The sequence below is a fragment of the Epinephelus lanceolatus genome, chromosome 13 (assembly GCF_041903045.1).
Source record: "Epinephelus lanceolatus isolate andai-2023 chromosome 13, ASM4190304v1, whole genome shotgun sequence".
Taxonomy (NCBI): Eukaryota; Metazoa; Chordata; class Actinopteri; order Perciformes; family Serranidae; genus Epinephelus; species Epinephelus lanceolatus.
Genome location: NC_135746.1, coordinates 37,325,550 through 37,345,282, shown reverse-complemented (window position 1 = coordinate 37,345,282; position 19,733 = coordinate 37,325,550). Strand labels below are relative to the sequence as shown.

Sequence of the window (19,733 nt, the reverse complement as noted above, 5' to 3'; positions counted from 1 at the left end):
ACAGCATTAGCAACCAAGATTACATGTTTCCAAGCATGCAGTTACATGTAGCAGTGTACTTGTGTCTGGGGGCTGAGTGTAACAGAGTATAGCTGCAGTTTCTACTCTGAGAAATCACCAATAACTAAATCAAAATCTTTACAACTCTAAATGTTCCAGAAGGAATGTGATCTGAAATCGCCGCAAAATTAACTGCATCAGCAACCAAGATTACATGTTTCCCTGATGTTAGCATGTAGCTACATGTAGCAGTGTACTTGTGTCAGGGGACTGGATGTAACAGAGTATAGCTGCACCTTCTACTCTGAAAATTCACCAATAAAAGCTTCTAAACCGAAATCTTTACAACCAGAAATTTTCCAGAGGGAATATGATCCGAAATTGTGGAGAAATTAACAACATCAGCAACCAAGATTTTCCTGACATTAGCATGTAGTTACATATGTAGGGTGATCAAGCCTGTTTATTCTGGATTCACACCAATGGACTTTCACTCAGCTTCCTGACATCAAAGACGAATCGGTGACCAACCACTGGGTCACTTCAGAGACAGACTCAGCCACATGGTCTGAAAGGTGTTTCAAACGTAACTTTATTATTTAACATGTTGGTGTTACCCAGAAAGAAGATCCAAGCGAGATGCCACTCGGCACCAGGTCCCCTAGGGTGCAGACGTCTGTGTGTTCTGTATGCTAATGTGATACCACCCCCTCTCCCTGTGATTGTCTTTTAAGAGGACAGACAGAAATGCGGGTTCCAGGAACCAATATGTTGATTGTAATTTTATGCTTCACCTTTCTTTCTATTTCAGTGCATATACATACACATGTACATATATCTATGATGTTATAACATGATCACCATGTATAACATTTCAATCTGAATTAGTAGTGTCTGTTGACCACTTATTTATAAGTTGGTAATATCCTGTTGCAGACAATGTGTGTTTGATACCATTCATTAGCAAACAGCGCCTCGTTGGTAAATATGGAAGCATTAGAAATGTTCCAAGCTTCATTAACCATCTAGGAAGCAATTGAAGTAAATTAAACTTTAAGGTACAGGAGGGGAGGAGTGAAATGTCCCGCCAGTGACAGTGAACTGCTCCTACTGGACTCAGCCTGACACAGACAGCTGGCAAGGCCAATCACAGCGCAGAGGCTGGAGCCTGCCTGCCAGTCTCAACCCCTTGGAACAACTATAAGATGGGAAGAGTAAAAAGAAGGGAAAGAAGAGAGAGAGCAAGAGACAAAGTATCTTGAAGAAGAACTTTTGAGAGGCCGGTGGGCCATGCTGGGCCCCATCTAGCATGGCCCCGCCGGGCAATTTCATGGCATCCTGAGCAGAACTGAACATGCTAGAACCCAACAGAAAGAACTTCATGCCACAAAGTCTGCCTAACTCCTGTGTCCTGGACCAACAAAGTCAGGACTGAAGAAAGGCAGACTCCTGCATGCCCACACTGGGTGTGTGAAGATGACCGACATGGAGAGCCAAGCTCACCCGAGCCAAAGTTGCCATGTGGGCTCAGGAACGCCCAAAAGCGCCCAAAGGCTCCAGGAGTTCGACTGAGGAGAAAAGAAGGACAGCACCAAGAGCAGTTCACACCAAGGAGCAGTGCTGCCTTTTCCTCTTCCCCCTCCAGAGCATCTTCTTTCTGGTCTGCATCACTCAGGTGAAACAACATAATTTTCCTGTGCTGGGGTTTGATGCGTAGTTTAAGTATGGTAGGGAGCATTAGATAAAACTAGGATTTCCCCTAAGTTTTCAGATGTTTCCTTTTTTGCTTCTGAGGCCGCTCAGCTGTTGAATGGTGCTTTTCACAATTCAAAGCTTCCTCTGATAATTATCTTACCATTGCTCACTGCTTCATCTGGTTCACTCTGGTCATTCATTCATTCATTCATTCATTCATTAGCATCGCTGTATTCATTTCATTCCATTCATAGTTGCATTTACTCATTGTCTTGTCTGTTATTTGTATTGTGTCTTGGTCTTCTGTGTCAGTAGTTTAGAATAAATGTTTGTCTATAAAGTCGTTGTCTTGGTTTTCTGTAGGATTACATTCAATCACTTTACCGGTGCAAAGATTCTGGCTATTTGAGCTCTATTTGAATTGACAATTGATAATTAATAATTTCCCCAAAGTGCATTAAACATTCTTGTCTGATCAACAAGAGGTGTGGTTTTATTAGTCTGACTATGAAATTATATCGCTGGACGAATAATTCAAGTGGTTATGTTTAATAGTTCTTATTAACGTCACTTTTTCCTAATATTGAGCTAATCAAACCCTACAGTATTCATGGTGAAAAACGTAGGCACCTGAATAAACTGTTTATAATCAAATCAAAATTTACATATGTAATGGTGGAGAATTTCAGCGAGCATTTATTTAATAAATGCTCCTAAATTTATTTAATAAATGCTGCCACAGAATAAATTATAAATTATGTAACATAAATATTTCCTACACATATCACTTTTTAGCCGAGGTAATGTAAACCCTTGCAGTAGTTGTATGAAAAAAAAAAAAAAAAAAATTGTCACGATGTGACATCAGATTGTCTAGAAAGTAACTTAAGCTAATAACATTAGCCTACCTCCACTCATTTGCTTCAGGTAAATCTACTCTTGGAACAGTAGTTTTCTTTTGGAAAATAAGCTCTGGATTTCTTCTCCTCTTTCACATGTAGTAGATATCCTGGTGGTCACTGCAGACCCGCTGGTCTGTAGGCACAGTGTATGGACAGGGGTGTTAGGATCCATTTGTAGCACAACTAGCCAAAACTTTACCATGTCCATATCTGACAAAGACAGACTATGACAGCTGCTTGAAGTGTAACTTTTGTCGGCACAGGTCGGAAATGCACAAACCACTCTTTACAACACTGGCATTTTTCCTCTGTGGACAAAGGGTCACAGGGTCCCTCCACTGCCTTTTTTTCCACTCTTTCCTTGTCCGGTCTTAATCTGTATACTCCGGCTGACATAAGGTCAGTTTCAAAAGTCTCATCCACATGACTGAAATCAGGTAAATAATCATCCATGAGACTTAAGTTCTTTTAGATAACACTAAACTACGCTAACTGTACACTACTCTGGTTGTTATACTCCCTCCGAATCCCATACACATTTCCAGTGTTGTTTTCCTGCAACAAAAGACATCTTGTGACATCTCTTGATATTTCATATGAATAACACAGACCAGATCAAGACATTTAAAATAACAATTTGAGCCGCTTTGTGTCCAAAATAGCCACTTTTAATGGACATATAATGACGCTGTTCAATTGCGCCGTCTGCCTCCATTGCAGCTTGTTCTGTGGCCGCTGCACACTCCTCAATACGAAACAAAACAATTTTGGACAAATTCCAAAAATTGTTTTTGACCAATTTTCACTGGGAAATAGGGTCCATTTTGAAAAATGCCTAAGTTATCCTTTTACTGTTTAAAAATGGGAAATTTTGAATAAAGGATTTGTCATTTCTTGTAGTCCATTTCAATCCATTTCTCCAGTTTTATGTCTGCAGAGGAGAAAGAGAGATAGCAATGATGGGAGAGAGAAGTGATGACATGTGACAGGAGTTGATGGAGGCAAACCCATAATGTTACAATGACACTGTGTGCAGTGTCACCTGCTGGGCCGCCAGGACGCCCAGAATGAATTAATCTTTAGTCAAATTAACCTCCTCTTTTTGTTACTAAATCACTTCCACTATGAAGCCTATTCACAGACATCTGTGTGATTCATCAACAAAAATGACCTCCTGCCATTTCATTTAGTTCCCCCTGTTGTTGGCCATTTTCCAACAAAAACAACACTTTCTTCTATTTCACATGTGACTGTAAGCCGATTACTAGTTCCTGAGCTGAAGGTGGCCTCCCTGCTTTCTGCACAGAACAGTGGGAGATGATAGATATGACAGAGCGAGATTAGGGGATTATGGTTTCTAGTGGATGAAACAATCATTAAATATTAGCATCTGTCAGTGTTTTTGGGGAATTGGAGAAAGGCAAGTTACAGATCAGACAAAGAATGGCCAGCTGGATACTGTGTACTCTGCTGCTAGCTTTACTTTTCTACCATAAGATGACAATACAGCTGCAAGCAGGTGGTGTCACCAACTGAACTGTTCAATAATACTGTGGCAATCAGCCAGAGGCATGAATTTCCTGCTCACTTTTGTCATAATAAAACCTTTGTCTATTTGATCTGCAGTGTTATTAGTATGCACTGATGCAGCAGGAAATACTCATCTGAAATCTTGGAAGCAGAAATGCCTCTTGCAGCCGGGGTATTCAGTTGGTAAGGGTACTTCAGGCCCAGTGCAGAAACCTGATTTTATGGGTGATGTGATTACATTGTTATTCAGCCTGGGACAGGAATCTTCAAAGGGAATGTTCAAAGCTCCGAGGTTATCACAAAGTAGCCTCTAAGACTAAACAGCCATTGGTCAGTGGGAATTAGTTTTGAAGTTAACTGTTTCATGTTTAGCTTTCCCCAGCTGTAAAACAGCTGTATACGAACCAATCTGATATCACATAGATATGTCCAATGACCACATGGCATGGAATGCAAAATACAAACAGTCACAGGTTTTTTAACACATGGTTAATACATGGTTTAATGCAACACATTCTTCTACCCAACCCGTCAAATACCTACATTTGGTCATTTACCTTACATGCCAAAATATGATGTGCTAGGTACCCCTTTCTGCATCAGATATGGATGCCAAGGGACTACTGCGTCAATTTACGCTCATTAGGCCTACATGCATCGTATCTCTTTACAAAACAAACTTCTGTTGTCACAGGAAATACACAGTTTCTGCTTGTTAAATGCATACAGACTTTTTAAAAATAAACTTGCCAAATTTGAAAAAAACGTACTTACAAACTTAGAGTACTTGGTCTACAACAGTTGGTGAAATGCATCAAGAGGCATTCACATGAATGCCAGGACTAAAGCTGTCCCAGCGGAACATTGCAATGTTACGAGATAATCAGTGTTATGCACTTCACCTGTCAGTGGTTTTAATGTTTGGGCTGATCGGTAGTTATTTGATCAAAACAGTTATTTCCTGTAGGAAGAAATGTAAGATTTCTCTGCAGTGACAACACATCCTACATTTTCCTGACATTTTCATGTGGGGATTCCACCTAGTGTGCGTGGTTCAATATCTTGTTGTACAGTCTATGTCACTTCAACACTATTGTATGGATGCACCAGCTGGTGGGCCACATTCACAACATACATGCATGGAAAGGATGGTAGAGATGTGAAAGATTCCCACGTTTATTGCAAGTGTCTCTCTAGCGGTCAAATCAAGACAGTTTTATGAGAGATAAAAATACTGTGAGTCGTTAATATAGCTCTGTTTTCATTAAGTTTGAATTTAATTACCTTGAACATTCACATTTGTTTGCTTTACAGGCACTTCCCTACTATTAAGTGCTGCAGTTGGATATATTGGCGCTTTCACAAAAAATCCTCAGCGTAATTACGACTTGGATCTTGACACTAATTGTATTAGAAATGAGCCAGATTTACTTTGAAATGCTCAACATCTCAATGACTCTAATTAAGCATTAATGTAGTTGACAGTATGCTTTGTCTTTGTATTGGTCTTAAAATCAATACAGGCACAAATTAAATGTATATATTTTTTACATATACAGGCTTAGATAGTAAAACTTCCCAATGAATCAGCCTTTAATAAATAAAGCACTTACTAATTAAGAGCCCCATTAGGATCTGAAATAAATAAATTAAATAATAATTAATAGGTCCTTCCTTAAGTACAAAGATTTAAGTCTTTGGTAAAATACTGAGCAGTCAGCACAGCAGTCAACTGTCAGCTCACGGCAGAGAAAATACAAGATGTCATTACACCGAGTAATTAAAGCCCGTCTGAGAGGGAAATTTCCAAAAAAAATTTCAAGTATCTGAACAATGCAGGTTGCACATCAAAAGAAGAATTTAAGTACCATATGGAGGGATGGTAACTCAAGTTTTTTTTTCTTTTCTTGTATTTTGCCTGGATGAATTAGTTGACAGAGCACAGCCACAGGAAATGGGAAGAGAAACAGCAAGAAACAAGCGTCCATGTCCAGATTAAAACTAATGTCATGCTGGCCTTCAGGGGCAACACAAAGCATCACAGCATCTGACATGTTATCTACCTTATACGGCTGTAATAGTGAGTTAGTAGGGTTTAATTTTTAAACATCAGAGAAACATTAGATTTATTTGTAGCAGGGTGGGGCGGTAAGTCGGTCAAACAAACACAGGACTTTCACCTTGGAGGCTGAGTTGTGGATCCATTTGAAACCATAAGTCAACTTTGAATTATGCCGTGTTTGTGTCCCATGTGAAACCAACAGTCAACATTGAATTAGACCGAGTGGATGTCCCATGTGAAACCAAGAATCAGCATTGAATTAGACCGAGTTGGTGTCCCATGTGAAATTAAGAGTCAATGTTGAACTAGACTAACTTGGAGTACCATCTAAAACCAAAAGTAACGTCATGTTACGTGATGTAGCTACGTTACGATGTGCCAATGTGCCACACTAAACCTAACCAAACTGCGACATTTCACAATTTTAGCCACTCTTCTTAATTGATTTTCCAGTGACCTTGTTTCTGTGGTTCCAACACGTAATTGTAATACATTATATGCCACCACCACCTAATACGATGTCAATAAGTCGTGGTGATTTCATGTATGCCTGTGAGATCACGTTGAATATCCGCTGTCCTTTTGGCTCTGGTTTGGTGTCCACTAGCTCCTCAGAAATAATTTATTTTGCTTTTAAGCACAATCTGCTATGTACACTAGCTAGTCTCTAACTGTGTCTGCTGGAAACCAATTTTTTTACAACAGCTGAGAGACTGAACCAGAACAACGGCAGGCCAATAAACCAAAACAAAGACCTGAGAGACAATACATTGCCTCACAAAGCTGACAGGGACTGCAGTCTGGTAATAATTCTCTGTGGATCACTGCAATTGACCCTTCACACATTACTCAAATATCTGACCCATTGGTAACTTGATAAAATGTAAACTAGAGCAGCTTTAAGTAATAATGTAATCAAACACTGCATGCAAAACAAAAAAGTGCTTCAAGCTAAAAATAAAACAGTACTAAAATTCCACAGTAAAGGCTTTCATGCACTAAAGAATGGACAAGTTCATGCCAGACTGCCTCTTGAATTATTTCATGGAAGCAGATTAAAGACTTTGCTGTAAGGATTCGTATTCATTTCACTGTAAAAGGCATTTAGAAACTTGGAAACTTCCCCAACTGTAAATGGCACAACTTGACATTAGTTTTAAAAACACCTGGGGCAAGATACAAAACACATTTTTCAGATTCACAACTATATGTGTGGGCACAAAGACATAAATACGAAGCTTTTTCAGACTTGAGTAACTTTTATATAGTTCAAAAAGCCTAGTTCTAAAACCTGCCTTTTTGTTCTATCTGCATCGCAAGAACTATGAATAATTGTAGTTCTTAGAATGCTGTTTTGAGGTGCTTTTTTCAGCTCCTGTTTCAGAGTAGGTATTCTCCCAGCACAAGAGGAACCGTTAGTGACGTACGTGTATGATGATTGGTCCAGCGATGTAAGGGTAACATGATTGGTTGAAAGCAGTCAATGCAGCACCACCAATCTGTATTTTAGGCGTGTAAACACTAACAGACAACACAAAACATAAACAATAGCTCATAATGCAAAAAATGGCAGCTAAACAGACAAATGGACTGATGGTGAAGTGTTGGCTTTACTGAGCATATCTGTAATGGTGGAAATACAAGATTTTGACTCGTCAAAGCAAAAGTGACATTGCTATATCAACTGCTCGTTGGCGTACAGTATGTCACTGCAGCATTCCTATTGGCAGCGTGATTGGGAACAGAAAAAAAAAAGCCCTTCGAGGTATCAAGGTCTTGGGGGAGCTACCTAGTGGCAAATTTGTGAATCCTAGAATGGTGAAGAACGTCATGAAAATCTCAACTAGATCTCAACTTGCATGGATGATTCAAAGACACAAATATCAATTGCATTGCATCATTCAAGTCCATTGGATCGCCCACCACAAATTTGCATCTCTTTGCATCTTTGCATTGACCTTGTATGTAATCTCGTCATGCAAAATACTTGCATTGTTTTTGGTGCAAGCATGCCTTTGCAATGCCCCTTAGCTGTTCTGTAAACCCCAGCCTGTTGTTGCTTATTAAATAATTATATAATGACAGGTGGACAGATAGGTAGCAGTCGGTTTTGGATGAGGGTTTTTTTTTTTAATTGATGAAAGGATAAGAGGAGCTAGAGAAAACCATAAGAGGGAGAAGGAGATATCTGAAAACCTCACCATAACATGATAGCTGCAACATGGTGGTAGCAATGTCAGTGTTAAAGAGCTCAATGAAGCAAATCAAACATAATGCTGTGAAAAACCCAGCTCCCGGGGCCACAGACCCCTCTGATCTATACTGTTATCAAATATTCTTTTGTCCAGCTGCTGTTTACAAGGCCTGAGTGCATGAAACACTTATTTGAGTTAAGTGTCTCATCATTCCACTTCAGTGAGCACCTCTGCTCAAAGCGTAGGTCAGTGTCACTGAATTCAGTGAAACTTTATTTGTAGCCAAGCACTTCTGTATTGACAATCTCCATTGTATCTCTTGTAGTACACTTTGCCAAGGTTGCGTTGTATCTGCTCTCGAATGACAAATAGCCAGGGCTGCTCTTAGCTTCACCCCCTCCAGGGTGAACCGGCTCTTTGCTTTGAACAAACAGGGACTTTGTGTTAAATTATGAGGATACAGAATACAGGCAAAGAAAACACATTGGATCAACACGCTGCTACCAGACCAGACATACTTCCCTGCTCCTTTAGGTAACTGTTACTTAAAAGAAAAAAAAAAGAAACACTACAGGAACTTGCAGTGCCAAAGCAGCCGGGTGGAGCAGAAGATAAAAGATGCATGCCTCTGTCTGGTGGGCTAACAAGCAAAGGCAGCGCTCACCTGGGTATATAAAAAAAGTAAATTATTGAATACAAGATTGCGCGACGTGACTGAGCAAACAAATATCAGATAATCATTGCTACTCTGAGGACACCAGAGTCAACAAACTCATGTCAATTATTGCTGGCATGAGATTCAACAGAACAGAACAGAACAGAAATGATAGTTTGGCGTATCGTCAGGGGTAAATCATGCCGCCTCATAATTGCTGGTGGTATGAGCTCTAATATTTTTTAACCAGGCTGTTTTTTAATCATAAAACCACAAATAAATCATGAGGATCATAATTGAATCTCTCATACTTTATGTCATTACTGTTATTGGTGATGTGTATAATCAACCTGCTGCCCCACAGTGGTTGTTAGTCTGAATTTGGAGGGGAAAATTGGAAAATATACCGTTCACAGAGTGAAGTGCTTATTTTTTTGTCATCACGTGTTGAGAGATTTCAGGATAGGGGTGGATTATCTCTGCACCACACTGGTGGCATCATGTGTGGGGAGTAGTTGAGCTAACGTCCCAACATCTGCAACATGAGAAAGGCCCTTAATATGCTATTTATTGTGTTTAGTCCTGTCCTGCAATAGGATCTGATAAAAATAGTGTGTTGCCAGACACAATAATTGTGCTGATGCTGATAATTGGAATTCTAGAAAAGCTTTCAGGCAATAATGTCTTTCCAAACAGTGAAATTAGCCTTTTATGTCCACTGGATGTGGCTGTGTTGAATTGTGTTGCTGCTGGAGATAATCTGCAGCCATTTTGTGTCAATGTGCCAGTGGCCGTGTCTGGAATGCACACTCAAATCAATGATGTGAATTCGGACACTAATCACAGTAATGGGCTTGAGAAACATAAATGTTTATGTTCCTCCAGCCCAATACCATTGCTAGGGCAACAAGTGGCAGCTGACATTAGCTGATATTATCTTAGCAAACAATATAATATAATCTTTCAAACAACAATAAGCAATCAAGCAGCAACCTCAGGGGCTGACAAATGAAGCCAACAGGGAAGTGCAAAAAACTGCAGTTTTTTTAATGGCCACTTGAGGCTGGCTCCAGCAAATCAATCCCCATAGACTCCCATGTTAAAATGCCCAACTTTACAACAGAAATAAACATATTTACAGCCTGGTACAATCCACCGTTTTCATCTCTATAGCTAATTTTCCTCTTTATCACAGCTGTACGTGGAGTGAATTTTTATATAACTCACCTGTTGAAACTGTATTATGGCTAAAAGTTACATATGAAAGGGCAGGCTGCTTTTAGCAACAGGCACCACCCTCTCGCCCAAATATAGCCACTTCTGGCACCAAAAAAACAAGATGACAACGGCTGAAATGCTGAACTTGCGGCTTCAGAACAGGAGTCCACAAACCAGTATGTGACATCACGGTCGCTATGTCCATTATTTGTAAAATCGATGTTACAGAGAACCCTGCAAGAGCCAGCTAAAACAAATTTCGCTAGCTATTTGATATTCACTTGCTTACAAGGTGATTTCTTGGTGAGTGTTAATAATGTTAATGGATTTACTGTTCCTAAGAAATGCCCACAGGCGTGCTTCTGTTCATTGTAGAAGACTGCAGTTTGGCCTTCTAGCCCCATGTACTGGGTGATGAATGGTTGTATATCTGTATATTACTAACGAAGGTAAGCAACATTCATCACTGCTACTGACAGCTGTCTTCTTGACGGTGACAAATTTTTAATACCTTGTGGTATAGTTTTGATATTGTAATCAGAATAGATATTCACTATATATTACAGTGCATTGTGAGAAATAAGTGCCAAATGTTGACTTATATTTTGGACAGTATGGAAAAAAGGATAACATAATATAACATAATAGTGCCCTAAACCATAAATAGTGATCCATTTAGGAAGCACAATTGATTATGAATCAGTTTTATCTGCTTTGGTGTAAATAAAAGTGACAACAGATGCAATGGAGAGGCAAAAGCAAGACAACCCCCAAAATGGGAACAGTTTTACATGTGGTGTCCACAGACAGTTGCTCTCTCCTTATCCTTCCTGACTGATTCTTCTCTAGTTTTGTGTTCTGATAGTGTCTTTGTCACTACTGGTAGCATGAGGCAGTACCTATAGCCCAATCAGGTTGCACAGGTAGTCCAGGATGGCATATCTATACGTGTGGTCCCAAGAAAGTTTGCTGTGTCTCCCAGCACAGTCTCAAGAGCATGGAGGAGATACCAGGAGACCCACCGTTACACGAGGAGAGCTGGACAGGGCTGTAGACGGGCATCAACCCAGCAGCAGGACCGGTATCTACTCCTTTGTGCAAGGAGGAACAGGAGGAGCAATGCCAGAGCTGACCTCCAGCAGGCTACTGGTGTGCATGTTTGTCACCAAACTGTCAGAAACAGACTCCATGAAAGTGGCATGAGGGCCCGACGTCCTTTAGTGGGACCTGTTGTCACAGCCCAGCACCATGCAGCTCAATTGCCATTCGCCACAGAACACCAGAATTGGCAGGTCTACCATTGGTGCCTCGTTCTCTTCACAGATGAGAGCAGGTTCACACTGAGCACATGTGACAGGCTTGAAAGAGTCTGGAGATGTCATGGTGAACGTTATGCTGCCTGTAACATCATCCAGCATGACCGGTTTGGCGGTGGGTCAGTGATTATTTGGAGAGGCATATTCTTGGAGGGTCGCACAGACCTCTATGTCATAGCCAACAGTACCCTGACTGCTGTTAGGTACTGGGAGGAATTCCTCAGAGGGATTGTCAGACCTAACCCTGGTCTGACTGGCCCTTTCGTTCCCCTGGCCTCAATCTAATTGAGCACCTATGAGACATTGGGCTCTAGTTTCCCGGCGCGGCGCAGGGTGGCGCAGGGTGGCGAACCCCACGCAGAGCTAGTTTCGAGCAGCGCAACCCGAGGCGCACTCAGTTTGGTAGTTTGGCAGACCGTGGTGCGCTGAGATGGGTGTGGCGGCACAGCAGGGGGAGGTGTCAACAGATCCAGCTTGGCGCAGTGACAGTTTTGTGCCAAAAGGCTTCGCCGAAGGTGCGCTAAAAGCTCGCCAACTGAAACCAGGTCTACTGTCAGCGCAGGCGGAGCGTAGCCGGTGTAAGCCGAAGTTTGGCTGACCGGCGGACAGTGCACACACGTCACCAAAACCTCACAGGCAGGTTTTCAGAATATCAGGCACATTAACAATGCAATAAAAATCACTATTCAATGCAACTATCTGCAATCAGCACATAAATGTATCTCTATATCGACTGTCCCGTCACATCTGATGTCAGATCAAAGGGGATTGGCACCATTTGGCACGTTTGGCACGCGTAATGGAAACCCAACCTGATTTGATTAACACAGCTGCAAACTAATGAGTTCACATCCCTCTCAGCCAACCACAAACAGCCACAGCATCAGATAGGGAGTATATATTCAGCATCTGTCATCTTAGAAAAGCCAAAAGAAAAGAAACAGAGTGAGACTGCGAGAGAGAAAGAGAGAAACGCAACATTGATTTACAATTGTGGTGACCTCCTCCCAGGCTACCTTTGCATCATCAGCCCGTGGAGGTCTCGCAGTTCCGTATATTCGGACACAGCGAGCTTGGACCTCCCGGACCAAAACATCAGTTTCCTCCTGGGAGGAGTTTGGCCGTCTGACGCTGCTGCTCTCTTCTGCCATGGTGAATTGAGTAAACTCTCATTACGCCTTCGCGCGGTGCATTTAAGGGCAAGGAGAGGGGCTCATTTGATTGGTGTGATGTGTGTAAAACCCACTCCACGCCTTCTCTCCTCCCTCTTTCCGACTTGCGCAGGTAGGAGGGACAGAGGTGGGATAGAGGAGTAGCTGCTCCAGCGCACACGGTGTGCCAAACTTGCAAAATCCGCCTGGCAACACCCAGTTGGTGCCCGGTCTGCAAAACTAGAGGCCATTATGTATCAGTGCGTCCAATGCCACCGAGTACCGCCACGGACGGTCCAGGAGCTTACTAATGCCCTGATCAAGGTCTGGGAGGAGATCCCCTAGTACACTATCCACGGACTCATCAGGAGCATGCCCAGGTGTTGTCAGGGGTGCATACAGGCAAACTATATTTGCTCCACTTTTTCTTACACACTTACCAATCAAGGCTGCGGTACACCAGCAACTCAGTGTTCTGCTAAGTAAAAAGTCTGTTTTTGTTGATGTAGTCTGGTGGCTTTGATATTTGGATAAAGCGGTGGAAATATTCTAAATATAGTATACAATTAAACTGATATTGATTTTTTTTTTCTGTGCCTCTTTTTAGGTCGCTAAACACTACGCAAGGTGCATTTGCTCATCGCTGTTTGATTTTATGTCATGATGCGAGGAATTTCAACCTGAAAGTTATTGTAAATAAACACGGTGATTCAGTCTATAGGATGAATGTGACAGGAGAGACACGTAATAAAGGGTTAACCAGTCAGAGATAACTACAGACCATCAGTCCCCACTGGCAGGATTTCTGCCCACTGGCACAGCAGATGTTGAGGAACACCCAGGACAACTCCAGATTCAGCACCCTGGACAGCAGCCATGACACTAAGACCTAAACAACCACGAAGGAGATAATATTCTACAGTACTCTCTCTCAAAGCAAGCCTCTAATATAAACTCTGTAGTATCAGCTGCTGCACTTGCTTCAGCAGGACATCTTACATGATGAATAATATTCACACCATGATAGCAGCATTAGTAGCAGGGAACGTCTGGAAAATCAGCCTATTTGGTTTTTCCCCCGTAAGTTACAACCAGCAGAGAAGCTAATGTTGACTTTATTCTGTCTGCTCAGTGATTACTATCATCACTGTACTTTAGAAAAAAGCTCATTTAGTCACAGATTTAAATTATCTGTAATGCTCTGTGAATACAAAGACAACAAAAGCTCCCTTGAAACGGCAAGATTTGGCAGATGTTTGTAGAAAACACATTATGGCTGAAAAGGGATCAGTTTATCCCGAGACCATAAAACTTTGATGTTGCCGCCGTAAACCTCCAGTATTTGGTATCACCCGTTTCTGCTGAACCTTGACTTTTTTCCCTGGGAATCTGCAAAGCTGCTTGGCGCATCTTGAGAGTGCATGAATGGATGCTGGAGCAATTAAAAACTGCGAGATGAAATCATCCCTGCTCAAATGTTCTGCTCTATTCCCTTGTCAAGGAAACACGGCCTCTTCACAGTAATCCAGCGTTAATAGGACGGGTTCAACCGGAGTGTCAAGAGCAGCCAAAAGCTGGGGATTTTCAGAGCTGTCTGACAACTAACCCACTTCCAAAAACCACTCCATGAGCATTGGGATCATGAAGCTTATACACCAGCCAGAAAGTATGGTGCTGTAGCAGAGTGAACAAAACAAATAAATACACTTTTTGCTATGTTATAATTAGTGCTCGGGGTTCATGGAAAGTGTTTTTCATGTACACAAGTGTTGGATAAGGGAATACACTGGAATACACTGTGTAGGATAAGCTGTTTGTGCCTTGGCCTTGGAGTTAGACTGTTTGTGTGTCAGTGCGTATGTGTGTCTCTGTGTGATAACATGATTGCCCTGTGACGGGAACATTAAAGCACAGTTTCTGCTACGTGGAGACTGTTAATGAAACAACTGCAACATTGTGTTAGGTTAAAACAATGTAGGCTATTAAGTCCCTCTACATTGGTGTAAAATGTCATTAGAATGAAGTGTGCTATACATGGTTGTACAATGTTAATATGTTGAGCAATATATTTTGAAAGTAACATTAACAATAATATTGGCCATGGTTTAAATAACCCATCAAAATGAGAAGAACACATTGGATATCTTTAATTTTGTAATTATTTTCTTGATGAAAATTACTAATTATTGTATTATCTGTTTCATTGTAAAAACCTATGATTATGATGTATTTAATTTAATTGTTATATATTTTGTTTCTAAGTACTATATTTATTTACAGCTCAAAGTCTTATCAAAGACAAAATGTCACAACCTCAAATTTCCAAATTAAAATCCTACTTTAGATATTAATTCTGCACAAATATTAAGTTTCTATTTTTTAAAATGTATTTTCCTTTTTCATTATGTTTTCAAATATTGATCAAATGCATTTGCCTTATTAAAAGCCCTTTTAATTGACAAATAAGTTTGTGTTTTCTCACTGACTTTCAGTCCATTGTGCTTTATACAGTAGTATTGAGAAAAGAAGGATGTGGAAATGACAAAAATAATGGACAGAGCAGTTTAGAAAAAAACCAACTTTTGTTTGGTTCATTGTTTTGTAGACTGTGACACTTCAAAGTGCATGATGTGTAAACCATTGTTCATTTTCAAAATGTATTTGAGGTCAGTTTAACACATGGTTTGGCTGGTTTTACCCAACCTGTTCTCATTCCGAAGTTGTCAAATACTGTCAGTTGGTCATGGATTTCAGCATCAGACACTGACACAAAAAGGCATCCTTTTGCAGCTGAATAACAATGTGCTTTAAGGGGCTGGGAAGTCCTGAAAGGGCAGACTGCACCACACACCATACATTTTCACACAATGCATGTAATAGGCGTAAATTGACACGGCATCCTGGAATGCCAACAATAGACGCAGGAGAATATCTAACTCATCATATGTAGACATTAAAATCCACTGACTAAACAGAGATATTTGACAAGCTGGGAGTGAGAGTGTGTTGCTTTACCTGTTGCCCTTATTGTTGGCATGATTATATACAGATAATTTTGTACACCAATATACTGTAGAACACTAGCTAAACTTTTGCCTGCAACTATGGTGTAATTGTGCTGTAGGCTTGGGGTATACAGGGGTATTTAGAAAACTCGAAGGTATGACTTTCAGTACTATCAAAAATACAGGTGCTCCTCTTCCTATTAAACTGATATAGAAGAATATTGAGGTGTATGTAGTGCAGAACACACGCCACCAGAGATCAGTCTCTACTGGTAGATCAGGCAGCTGAGCTGGAAAAAGATGGCGACTGTGAGTGGTGGGGATAACGTTACAGGACTGATTAAAAAAAGAAAAATGCCTCTGTCCCCATTTGGTAATACTGCCACATGTGACTGTAATTCTTGAAATTACTTCTTCCAATTACAAAACCACTGATGTGTCTGTATCCGCAGCAGCAACAAGTGTCATCAGGTCATTCCCTATCAATTCATTATTGTATAGGCCATACATATTTAAACAGACTTGTCTAAGTAGGCTAATTGCATATTCGACACACAGCATTTTAGGCAGGACAATGACATACATGCTTTATGACTTCTGCCAGTAGCTCAGCTTTTTTATTTTTGTTTTGTTTGTTTTAACACAAATCATGTCATATACTGCATACCCCGAAGAAATGTCAGGAAGGTATGAAGGTGCGAAAAAAAAGATACCACCCAAGCCTGGTGTAGATAACAATATAACTGTGTTAAACAAAGACAAGCTTGCTATTCAGAAATGAATATTTTTGAAATTGCTAAACATTAACCATCAACATTCAAAGAGCATTGGGGCTTGGTAAACAACTTGAAGTCTCTTCTCTACATCCCCTGCAATCCAAAACCTTTTGTCCCAACCTGTTTCTTTGTGCAGTGGAGGAGGTTAAATCATTGTCGAGAAACTTATCATGAAAAAGGAGGAGAGCAACACGATACTGACTGCAGGCAGGCAGCAGGAAACAAAGAGAATACAAATACAAACAAAGCTATGGACTCCCAGGTCTCACTCACTGAGCGCAGGAGGAGGTATGTTTGGAACTGTCACTTATTTCTGCTTTTCTGAGAAAATGTTGCACTGGGCTTGTGTAAAAATAGGGGGATCAATGTAGTGAGGCTGGATGGAGTTCTGTGATATTTTTGAAAACCAGATTGAAAATGATCATTAATGCCATAAGATATTTTGCAGTTGTGCAGCTTTTCATAGACAGTTTTTTTTAAGCACTAAGAAAAGTTAGACTGGTCATTAATGCAGGCCCTTAGTTAATGCTGAGAGGTCAACATCATTCATCTTGTAATGGCTGGAGAAGTGGCCCTCAAAAGGCTGTGAAGCCTTTTTTGAAAAAGCGGTGTCATTAGAATTGTATCTGGCCACAAAAGAGAGGAAATTGGCATTTTACTGTCTCACAAAGCAAAATCCTGGTTAAATAATGACTAACAAATGGCTATGAAAAGCAGAGGCATCAAAAATTATGGGAAGAGAGGATGCAGACGATGACCCTGTCAGGGGCAGTGGAGAAACAAATTTTGCTTCAGTTTTCAGAGACAACTCCTTAAACATGATCATAATGACAATTCAACCTTGATGCACTTGTTGATTGTAATAAAATAAAAACACTCCTTTATGATTTGGCGGTCAAATGCACTTAACAGTATATCAATACTTGAAGGACACGTCCAGGTGCCACTGGGAAAAAGAAGACACAAAACTAATCCCCCAAATTATTATATGAACAAACAGTAATGCTATTACATGCTCAAAGCAACCTGGTCTCACTCCCATCTTGCCAAATATCGATGTTTGGTCAGTAGCCCTTGGCGTAAGATACTGTTACACTGAGGCATCCTTTAGCATCTGTTTGAGATGCACCTTGTGGTGCAATTTTTTGATGCTCAGAGCAACTGCCATAATATTAAGAGAAAGAATGTCCACGTAGGACAGCTGGGTCAAACAAACTCTGGACTTTCACCCTGGAGTCACCTGTTCATTTACTGTGTAAAACCAAAAGCCAGTCAAGTTATTCTAATAACAATGTAGTGTGCCAGTATGTGAAGCATACTACACTAGTGACATATGTCACTTACATTACATTACATTAGTAACAAACATAGGCAAACCTAACCGTGTATTTAGGTTAAGTTTTTTAGTTGTTTGTTTTGAAAAGAGCATAAATACATTCAACAAGCAGAAACTGTATATTACCTGTGAAAATGTAAGTGTATTTTTAAAAGACACAATACATGCGTCAAGCGTAAATTGACACACTGTCCCCGAGTGTCAAAAATTGCCACTGGGGGCATACCAGAGTGTCAGCTTGATGTACAGGGCCACTGAACAAGCGTTGGTATCTGACGAGCTGGGAGTAAAAATGTGTTGCCTTGAAGTTATGATCCTTATGATTTAAGTCCTAGCTGATTTGCCGACACCCACTGGTGGTAATAGGCAGTGTGTTTTATACTGCAGGTGCCAGAATTCTGGGACAGCTACTTTTAAGGTATACAACAAAAGAGAAAGTGGTATCTGTTTTACAGTGCAGCCAAACAAACTCAGGCGGTTTTCATAAAGCCTTTTTTATCATGCCTTGAGCAGCTATGCTCTGATAACATTCTGTGCTGTGCATCTCACACAAAAGTAGGACACAGTGATAGCAGTTGGCAAGTTTACTGGTTGAAGGTGTGCAGCCTTTAATCCACTGTCAAAGTAGTTTAAAATGACTGCTGCTGTCTTGTTTTGTAGACTGGTTTTGATGAGCAATCACAGACAGCACTAACCTCTTTGATAAATACATTGTATTTCCTACAGTAGGTGGGTTTAGAAATTTTTGGAAAAAGGGACCAGACTGGAGCATGGTTTTAAAGGAGGGGGACACATTTATACAATGAGTAAAAATGTGTTGAGACTATCATTCAGTGCCCTGGTTCTTGGCAATAGTAAACAAATTCAAATAGACACAAACATGTAAAAGGCCCACTTTCCCTGCTACATAGGAGCAAGACACCCAGACTGACTCTTTGTGGTCATTTTGCATCTCTTTGTAGTTGTTTTGCATTCCAACAATAATAGTTAGCATACATTTCATATAGAGGTTCTAGTACCATATTGGCCCGTTCAGTAAACCTTCCAATCTAATTTCAGATGGGGACTATGCCACCCTGGCCACCCCTTTGGTTTCCTGTGACTGCTTCACAATAACAGCTACTCCATGTTTTGCCAGTTTAATACTTTGAAAAGGAAGAATCAACAGCATAAAACATTTTGTCTGTATGAGCAGTAACTTAATCCAGCCCTGATACAGCTGTAGAATAGTGAAAAGTAAACAGTGAAGCTGATATAAATCATATCAAATTACATACAGTAACACTGGATTACATGCAGCATGGTTTCATGTCAGTCCCTTGTGGGTTTAAAGGCAATTTAGTGCTCGAATGGTGGACTCCACCACCAGTGATGAAAACTACAATATAGGTAATTACTGAATAATTCAAATACACTGAAAGGCTAATGCTGAAAAAATGCCAAATATAAATACGATCAAAATACTATTAAAACTATGGTGTCAAGGGGAGTAGGACCAATGTAATGAATGCCATAATGTTAAAAAATATCAGTATAAAATAATGAATTTAGTATTTGCTGGCACCTCCATACCAATATACTGCTGCTAGCCTGCTGCTGACACAAATTACTAATTTACAGACATTAAGTCATTAGAGAACACAAATTAAAAAATTAGAGAGCATGATTCACTTAAATCTGGGGCACACATAAAAAAAGAAAAAAATCATTTCAGATTCTGCCAGGCTACAGACATCTTTTTCCACAAGCTATAAAACACTGCCTTTTATAAACAGGTGAGAACCAACATTTGCTCAACAACACTTAGGGCAGGCTGGATTCTGTCACTTAACATAGCTTTTTCTGTTCTAAGCGCACTGCACCTCATGCCTTCATAAGCTTCTGCTGTTAAA

At 40.5% G+C, this 19,733-nt stretch overlaps 1 long non-coding RNA gene across 1 annotated transcript in view; it reads left to right on the top strand.

Moving 5' to 3' along the window:
• Nucleotides 1–15,164, top strand: part of LOC144466497 (uncharacterized) — a 31,334-nt gene extending 16,170 nt beyond the window's left edge. Inside the window, exon 3 of the long non-coding RNA XR_013493093.1 lies at nucleotides 14,226–15,164. This is a non-coding gene — a long non-coding RNA (uncharacterized LOC144466497). The remainder of the gene's footprint in view (nucleotides 1–14,225) is intronic.
• The last annotated feature ends 4,569 nt before the right edge of the window (nucleotides 15,165–19,733 follow it).